General features: G+C 37.9%; 1 long non-coding RNA gene across 1 annotated transcript; it reads left to right on the forward strand.

Annotated features, from left to right (window-relative positions):
• Positions 1-5,377: 5,377 nt before the first annotated feature.
• On the forward strand, positions 5,378-6,588 carry LOC134219448 (uncharacterized). The gene is made up of 3 exons (XR_009981567.1): positions 5,378-5,509; positions 5,570-6,163; positions 6,223-6,588. It is a non-coding gene; the product is annotated as an uncharacterized LOC134219448 (long non-coding RNA).
• Positions 6,589-9,552: the final 2,964 nt, after the last annotated feature.

Raw genomic sequence — 9,552 nt, forward strand, 5'->3', positions numbered from 1 at the left:
GTATAATTAGTGTAAGACACTATGTTCACATATGAACTTAATAGACAGACTTACTGAGTTTGTCCCATGGTTGGAATTCCCCTTCACTTTAGAAACATTATATTAATAATTCGTTTTCAATTGTAATGAAAATAATTATTTTCTTATTGCTATTGGCTAATTTGAATTAACAGTTCAAATTATCGGCATTATTATGTAATTCACCACTAATAAGAACAAATTTCAATGAAAATAAACATAGAATTACATAATTTTATTTTCTCACAAATTATTTTCCATTTTAAAGTTCTGGATAAATGAGGATAAATGAATTACCGTGTGGATATTATCACAACCACAACCCATCATGCTAATTCCTACACTCCACTCAAAGTCAATCGAAGCGCTCGCCAAACAGTGCCTTCGACCGAACAGCCGTAAATTGTACTCCCGTCATCTTCCGGTTTCCTGCTCTTACAGATCCCACCACACGATCGCTTAGCACCCTTCGCCTCGTCGGTGAACTCGATGAAAGCTCTCCCCGTGATCAGTTCCCAGCACACCAATGGATGGTTGGTGGTTTTGCTTCTGTTGTTTACCGCGCTAACCTAAACCGTCTATTATCGCAATTACCAGCATATGCTGCCGGGAGCCGAAGAGTGAATATATCCGCCGCCACCATCGCATCGGCAAACGTTGAAGCATTGCCACCACCACACTTCGCGAGTAAGGACTAGAGGCAGGAGGGATACACACAACAGCCAGCGCGAGCGCTACTAAATTGTATCGCACGCCAAACGCGTGGAAAGTGCTTTATCTGGTCCGGGAACGATAATTTATCAAGTGCAAAACGTGTGCGCTTCCATTACCAGTGTTTTACGGTTTCCCACATTGCGCATTTGGGTGGCCCTGACTGGAGAGATGAACAGCTAGCGATTAAACTTTTATGTTTGCATCATCAAAAACTGCTATCGGTTAATGTTCGGCGGTGGCAACCGCCGAAGCATAATGTGTTGAATATTTCCATGTTTGCCCAGCCCTCCAATCTAGAATCAATAAGAGCTCGGTCGTTCGGTTGCTGATCTTCCGTAAAACGGAGCGTAATTAATGACTTTTTCATCATAAATCGAGTGCTTCCGACGATAAGAACATGGAATGTCAACTAGGCAACATTTTTTTTAGAAATTCCAACACTTCCGTGAACACATGCAGAATACGGCATTAGAAAACCATGGGAAGCAGGCATTTAGCTTCATTTTGACCAATTCTCACAATTCTTATACTGGCATTTAATGGCTATTTTAACGTTATTTGTGTAATTCTTTCCATAGTATCTTAAATTCGTTTGCAATCTTGCCTTCGTTGTCTAATGCTGCTAGGTGTTGAGAATTCAGTAAAGCTTGATCCACCTAGAATTTGGCCGCACGAAATTAGACACTTCTTTGCCGAAAAAGTTCATAAAAAGGTGGGTCATAGGTTTTATTATACAGGGAATTTAATAAACTTTGAAGGAAAAAATATCGAAAAATGATTCATTGGCATTTCGGATGAAATCTCGGCCTTTTCTCTCAATACCACTCGTTATTTTTTGCACAGTAGAACGGTCAACTTAATCTGTCATTTTTTAACACCACTTCTCCATATAAGACGGTTTTCTGATTGTTTTGCACCATTTCTCAAGTTTCCCTATGATAATTGCCTAATATGTTTCGTTGGGATGAAAATTTGGGCATTTCAGTGGGTTGATAGTTTTTTCAGAAACGTCATTATCATTCGGTGCATACCATTCCATCACATCCAGTCTGTAATGGCAGCTTGTTAAGTCAGGCCAAAGCAACACCGGACAGTCGTGTGATTGAATGGATGGCAAAAATTGCTTCTGAAGACACTCCTCCTTGTATATTTGCCCATTTATGGTCGCTCCAGTGATGAAAACTTTAGTTTTCTTTCCACAACTGCAGATGCTTTGACATACCATCAATTTGTGGGCAATCTTGCCTGCATAGACATATTTGAATCTTCCTGGGGCATTACCCTTCCGTTTGGCAAGGTAAAACTTGTGTCCCGGGAATTGAAAGTCAATTTTAATATTAATTTTATCGCCCATCAAAATACATCAATTGTATTTCGTCAGAACTTGCTCGAACAGCATTCTTGCGCGATGTTTGGCAACCAGGTTCTGTTTCAGGGTCCTGTTGGGACGCTTACTGACATCATACGACTTGAAACCTTCACGCCAACAGATTATTTAAGCTGTGCTGTACGGCGCAGTGAACTTTTTCGCTAAATCATGCAAGGAAATCCCAAAATGGTTCCGAACTGCTCTGCAGACATTCACTTGTTGTTTCTGGTCGTATGTTCCACTTCTACGATTGTTTTGTGCTACGCGATCCAGCAATAGTGTTTCACAGTTTTTACAGTCAATTTCGCTAATTTTAGATACTTTGAAATCATTTCTCCTGACCTAGATTTCCAACGCGAGTGTGCAAAATTTGTTCCCATCTCTCGCGTTCCATTTTCGATATTTTTTTAACGTGAGCATCAATACTGATGAAACTTTCACCATAAATTAAACAAACCTTCCGCAACGATGTGATGTATTTTACTTCTCGGTACGGCCACCAGAGGCGCCGCAGTAATTGGAAAGAAACGGCTAAATACTAAGTGGATCGAGCTTTATGTGCAACCTATGGTCGAAGACGGTAATCCTGTTTGTTACTACAATCAGTCAATTATCGCATGATTTTACTCCTCTACATCATTTTCGGGGTACATGGAGAGAGGAGAATTTGATAAGTCTTTAACGCACTTGCAGGGCAAAATGGCTCAATACATAACATCACGAAATTATAATGTCACATTGGGATAGTTGTTTTGAGTAAAAGATCAACATGATATATGAAACCATCAGTTTCAGAATTTTGTTGATGAGTACATTTTTAGAAGTTCTACTTATATACGCAGTTTTATGTTCTGCAGTTCATATACAAGCGATCACAGTTATAGTTTTACGCCACATTATAGCCCCATTATAGCGAGGCTTTGACAACACAGGATTTTTTTCCTACTCCTGACATTTTAACTGCGGGAAAATTTTCGTTGAAATGTTCTTAAGATTGAGACAAGATGAAGCGGTACAATCGAAGTAGAGCAAATACATGAGTGACTCTGCAGCAAGAGAGGATGCAAGACTATAGGTTGGGAAACGCATCCAGATTGTCCCTACCAACGGAAACGTCGAGACTGAAATTTCCATCAATGCCATTGTTATCCGGAAACCCGTGGATGCATCAGCTTTTGGTGGAAATTAGAAAATTCATCTACGAATGTCTTCCCCCGACGACAGTGAGCCCGTAAGAACTTCCTTGGCGGCTGAGGACAACATGCGGTGTTGTGTTCAGTGCAATACTTGTGGTGACCATCATCGGTAACAGCATCGTGTTTTGAATTGTACTGAGTGAGTATCTGTATTTTCACACGCCTTTGATTTACAAAGATGCCAATGATGGACAAAAGAAAAAGTATAGGAGCTGAATAAATTTCTGGTAACGTAGCTGCTGGAATTGCATGCATACTAGGGGTAACGGCTCAAACCTTGGCCCATTATGCTACGGATGAGCACATTTATCGTTATAAATCTTCATATATTGCATTTCCAACCAGAATTATTCCACCAGCCGGCTTGCTTACATTTGGTTTTGACGCCAAATAGCAAAAAACGACGATGAATGTCCGCAATATCTCATTTAAACCAGCGAAAGTCTTGAGAGAAATGGACAAAATGTCGGCATCCTTGTCCCTATCTGGTGGATAATTTTTCAGCCCACTTGGGACGAGTGATTGTTGATTTCGAACATACGAAAGATAAAGATGGGTTGCTTTTTATAGTACCAGTCATTTTGCTTGCGTTGAATAAAGGCAGCATGCAAACAAATAGAGAAAATCAAATCATCTTATTGAGCGTGAATTCTAATTGGTTGCATGTAAAATGCTACCACACTGATTGTGAGAGTGCGTTTTAGATTCCCCCAATAGCACCAAGGACATGCTAACAAAATACTATACTATTATATGAATCATTTATTTCCCAAATATTTAGCATATTTGCAAGTGACCAAGTTTAGAAAAAATAAAACTGTATTAAAAACTGCAATTGCAAAAAGGCTACATGTGCTAGCCTTGTTGTGCCTTCAAACAAATTGCATACGTTAATTATTGGCGGCCGCATAATTTTGAGATTTACTGCTAGTTGAAACCATGGCAGTTGTGTTGCTCTCGCTCTCGCGATACTCTCAAAGAAACTTTTTTCCAAAACGTAAACAATGCTTTAGGTGGGGATGATGCATAACGCACTACTGAAGAAAGCCAATTGTAAAACTTATTCTAGGAAATTCCTTTCTTGGTACTTTGCGTAAACAGTTAGAACTGTGTCAACTACCTGATATTATTACACAATTATTCATAAATACATTTATTGGATGCTTGTTTTTAACTCTGCCTGCGTTGAAGTTTCATGATTGGTACGTGCGTTTGATTCCACTCCTCTCTATATCGATCAGCTGTTGTGAATCCTCTCAAAACTCTCACGTGTTTCAACTTCCCGAGTTGAAAGAATACTTTTTCGGTATCATTTTACAGATCAAAATACTTTTTGCAAGCAATAATAGATCTAAATTATGATGAAGGTATTTATCAAGTAATTTGACTTGAAATTATTCACATGAATTGACGTTGAAAGTTTATCTAATGATACATACGATCCATTGTATCTTTCCATTATTAAATGAGAAAATATTTGTAGGATTCGTGCGAAAGATGATAAAATTAAATATTCATACACTAATTGAATCATTTATTTGCGAAATTATGAAGGAAATGGTGTATCGAACCACGAAAGGTTGATGCTTGAATCGTGTTTGGAAGCCGTAAGGTAGGCAATTATTTTTGGTATGTTCTGCGAATGAAAGCGATTATATCGTGATTCGAGAAAAGCATCATGAGGTCCGATTCACTTGTCTGAGCGTTAAGGACTTTATAAATTTCAGAACCCTACCATACATGAAGCATTACTAGAGGCTTGGTGTGGGTTGATAATAGTCAAGTTAAGCGTTAAGTAATTTGCGAATGAAACTTAACCGCTGGGTGGATTAACCTGTTTTTACAAAAAATCTCAGTAACCTAATCGCGAGCATCGAATATTCTATCTTCAGCTTTCGGTTATTTTCTCCGGTACGGGTTATTGGTGAGAATGTTTTGATTTTAGAGTTTCACCTACACTCAGAAATAAAATAAATCCATAAAGGGTTTTAAATTAATCTTTGTATTCATTTTTGACAGTTATACATTACATAGTATAATAAGTATACTATCTGAAACTAAAATTAATACTTAAACGGAATAACGCGAGAATATATTTGATTGCATACTGTCTTTTTCAATTTACTTGAATGTTGTTGCCGCGTTTTACAAGCCTACCGGGAAACCCGTAAAATAAAATGGATTGAGAAAAAACATCCACATCGATATAAACGTGAGCAACTTTAAAGAATAATGTGTAACAAGACATTATTATTTTATTATTTTTTTGTAGAGCCATTCAGCGAGAAGCAGTTTCGAAAAAACAACCGTGGCAAATCTTGTCCTTGCGGGGTTGATTCCACCAAAGCACCGCGCCAGTGTTTCATTAATGACAACGCCAGCGCTGGAACAAGCAGGAGCGACCGCATCCCAGGTAGACAACTCGGACAACATCATGGCCTATCTGCTCATTGACACGAACCACATGCTATCACAAATGATACGTGAAACTTTGGCCAGAAGTGAAAATTTCGACCACCGGAACTTACTGGCAATTATCATCGATGTTCCGATAACGGATTATTCCATTGGATCGATCACTACCCTGAAGAGCGAGCGATTGAATCAGGTTGTCAAGTACCGGCGGTGCACGCGCGGAACGTTGACACGCACAAGGGCATGCACCGGTGTCCCGAAGTATCTGGATTGTCCGATCATGCCTGAAAAGCAACAGGTACTGAACAACAACCATGGCAGTTTGCAACACCTGATATCAGAACTGCACTGCACATAGCGTCGGAGCGAAAAGATGTACTCCAGCTCCAGATTGAAAAATCGACCATCATCTTGTTTACATCAGTTTTGCCGGAATATTAATGTTGCTTTGGTAAGATAACATCAATTTTCGGAGTTTGTTCATATCCAATTAATAACTTTTATCCCTAGATTGTAGAGCTCGAAGCGGAAGAGAAATTAAATGACCTATTTACACTTTTATCTGGTGCTGCGGTAAAAACGACATCGGCGGAAGACAGCCATGCTCCGGATCAAGAAAAGCCGTACGCATCCACTTTCAGCTCAGCCAGTCAATCAGCTATTGGCTTCGTATCTCCTGGTGATTCCCGCCTGTTTCCAGTGTTAATCAACAGAATAAACACCGCTGCAGAAAACGATGGATTGCCGAAAATGTAGCAGTCCCAAACTCACGAAGGAACAAAATTATGTACTTCTAAAATTTTCGTTTCCATCAATCTACGGCTTAATCAATTTGTTAAATCAAAAGTGGTCATACAGCATTTTAATAAAATTTAATAAAAATAATAAACATTCTTATTTTATCTTTTAGAAGAAAAAAAACAATAACAAACTAACATAACCTAGAAAACATACACAAATCCAAAATAAACTAAACAAAGTATAAAGCCTACCTATACTAGCGAACGATTTTTTCAAAGTTATACTAACCAAGTATTTTTGGAACGAATACGAATTTGGGGTCAACCAGGCGAATAGCCATTTAGAATGACTTTTAATCTATTTAGTATACATTTTTTCCAGAATGTATACTAACGGTGCTACAAATCGAAAGCGCATGCCAACATTTGTCTACGGGTGCCCCCAGTATTGTCCAAAAAAGGTTTGGTTAATTATGTCGCTATACTAATGGAAATTGTGAAATAAAAATGATAACTGACATAGTGTGGTTGTTATCCATTCATCTGATGTGCGAAAGCAGGTATGTTCATTCAGAAAACTCTCTTATTGGGCAAAAGAAAAACTCTACCACAGCCAGCCTGCATAAGTCAACGAAACATGGCTGCTAAAAACCCGAGTCAAAGTGATTTTCCACGTAAGTTAATTGCTTTTAATAGTTTAAGAAGTGTATAAATCTAGAGTTATGAAGCAGATATATGTTTGATACACTTTTCTAAAGAAGCAGTGGTTAATATCTCCCTACAAATTGACGGATTATCGCTGAAATATTGATTAATTTGCGTGATGAGCCAATGTTACATCCAGGGCCAACATTACCGCCGGTTACCCTACATCACTTAACTCAAGGTTAGTGAGACGATTATGAGCATTTTATGTTCATTGCTTATGAAATACTTCGGAATGTTCGTCATAAAGGATTGAAAAAAATCTATTTACATATTCATGAATATGTTTTCCACCCACATTCTGAAGTTCTAGGCGCTCTACGAATAGCTTGGAATATTTCTATAGAAATCCCTTCCCCGAAATGAGAAAATGATTCATGATTTCGTGAATCCATCGCGTTTTCATGTTATGAAAATATACCATAAATATAATTCATGATTTCATGTTTTTTTTTCACGTAACGCATTCAATGCGTTACGATTTGGTTGTTGAGATTGAAAACAAAAAAATTCACAAATGTCGAAAGAAAACGAGGAAATATAATAGTGCCATTGTCAACTAAAGTGTTTTGCCAGTGCCAATATCATGCTGAAGGTCGCGTGGTGATGAAATGAACATGTGGAAAAGTCCAAGCCATCACGAGAGGATTTTATTGCATCTATGAATGAATTGATGTCTCTGAAGTTCAGAAAGTTCTATTTATAACTTCTTCTTCTTATTGGCATTACATCCCCACACTGGGACAGAGCCGCCTCGCAGCTTAGTGTTCATTAAGCACTTCCACAGTTATTAACTGCGAGGTTTCTAAGCCAGGTTACCATTTTTGCATTTGTATATCATGAGGCTAACACGATGATACTTTTATGCCCAGGGAAGTCGAGACAATTTCCAATCCGAAAATTGCCTAAGACCGGCACCGGGAATCGAACCCAGCCACCCTCAGCATGGTCTTGCTTTGTAGCCGCGCATCTTACCGCACGGCTATTTGTAACTACCAAAATTTTAAAAAATATGTGGCAAGGAAGATATGAAGTGATCCAATTGACGTTTAGATGAAAAACGTCGGAAGTATTGTATTCTTCCTTCTAAAATATTTTGTTAGAAGCGTTGTTGCTGTTTCTCAAGTGCACACCTTCGGTTTCATTGGTGACTGTTTCTTCAGGATTCTTGTTGCTGAGTTACTTAATTTGGTGAGTTTGTTCATTTATAACTTGCGCTGTTTTGGACCATTGTATCTTAAATTTTGTCAAGAAACTGTATTAAATAACGTGCTGCATAATGAGAGTAACAAATATCACCCTATTTGGTCCTTGATGATGAAAAAATGAGTTCTAATGAGTCTTTATCTTCTTCTTCTTATTGACATTACATCCCTACACTGGGACAGAGCCGCCTCGCAGCTTAGTGTTCATTAAGCACTTCCACAGTTATTAACTGCGAGGTTTCTAAGCCAGGTTACCATTTTTGCATTCGTATATCATGAGGCTAACACGATGATACCTAATGCCCAGGGAAGTCGAGACAATTTCCAATCCGAAAATTGCCTAGACCGGCACCGGGAATCGAACCCAGCCACCCTCAGCATGGTCTTGCTTTGTAGCCGCGCTTCTTACCGCACGACTAAGGAGGGCCCCAATGAGTCTTTATATGAATACATTGGTAGGCAAAACATACTTTTGCATATAAACGATAAAGACGGATCCATAAAAAACTGGAAAACTTATGGATCGTTTTACAGTTTTTTATAACATCTGAATGTTCCTTAAAATGCTACCATAAATCCATAAAATAGATAATGAGATTCCATAAAGAATAATTTTTCGATCCATAACTAAGCTAAAATTTAGCAATTAATTGGGAAATATGTTCCATTAACATGGTCAAGAAAAACAATACAATTCTTGCTATTTTCCCATGAAAATGATCCATAAATCTTTGGAAAATGATCCATAAAAAACTATATTTTGATCCATAAAACTTCAAATTTGCGCATTTTTTTTTTATCGTGATAATGATCCATAATTTCAGTAATATGATCCATAATTTTAGTCATATAACTTTGATAAATGATCCATAGATTTTCCATAGGATCCATAGGATCACATTATTAAAATTATGGATCATATGACCAAAATTATGGATCATTTAGCTGAAATTATGGATCATCATCAGGATGAAAATTTATGGATCAATAAATAGTTTTTATGGATCATTTTTCAAAGTTTTATGGATCATAAAAATATTCTTTATGGAATCTCTCGAACTATTTTATGGATTTATGGTAGCGTTTTATGGGAAATTCAGATGTTATTTATGGATCGTTTTTTGAACGGTGCAAAGTAAGGGCTGCCACATTGGTATCTCCTATCTATTTCGAGTTTTTTGCGTGGTTTC

The sequence above is a fragment of the Armigeres subalbatus genome, chromosome 3 (assembly GCF_024139115.2).
Source record: "Armigeres subalbatus isolate Guangzhou_Male chromosome 3, GZ_Asu_2, whole genome shotgun sequence".
NCBI classification, from domain to species: Eukaryota; Metazoa; Arthropoda; class Insecta; order Diptera; family Culicidae; genus Armigeres; species Armigeres subalbatus.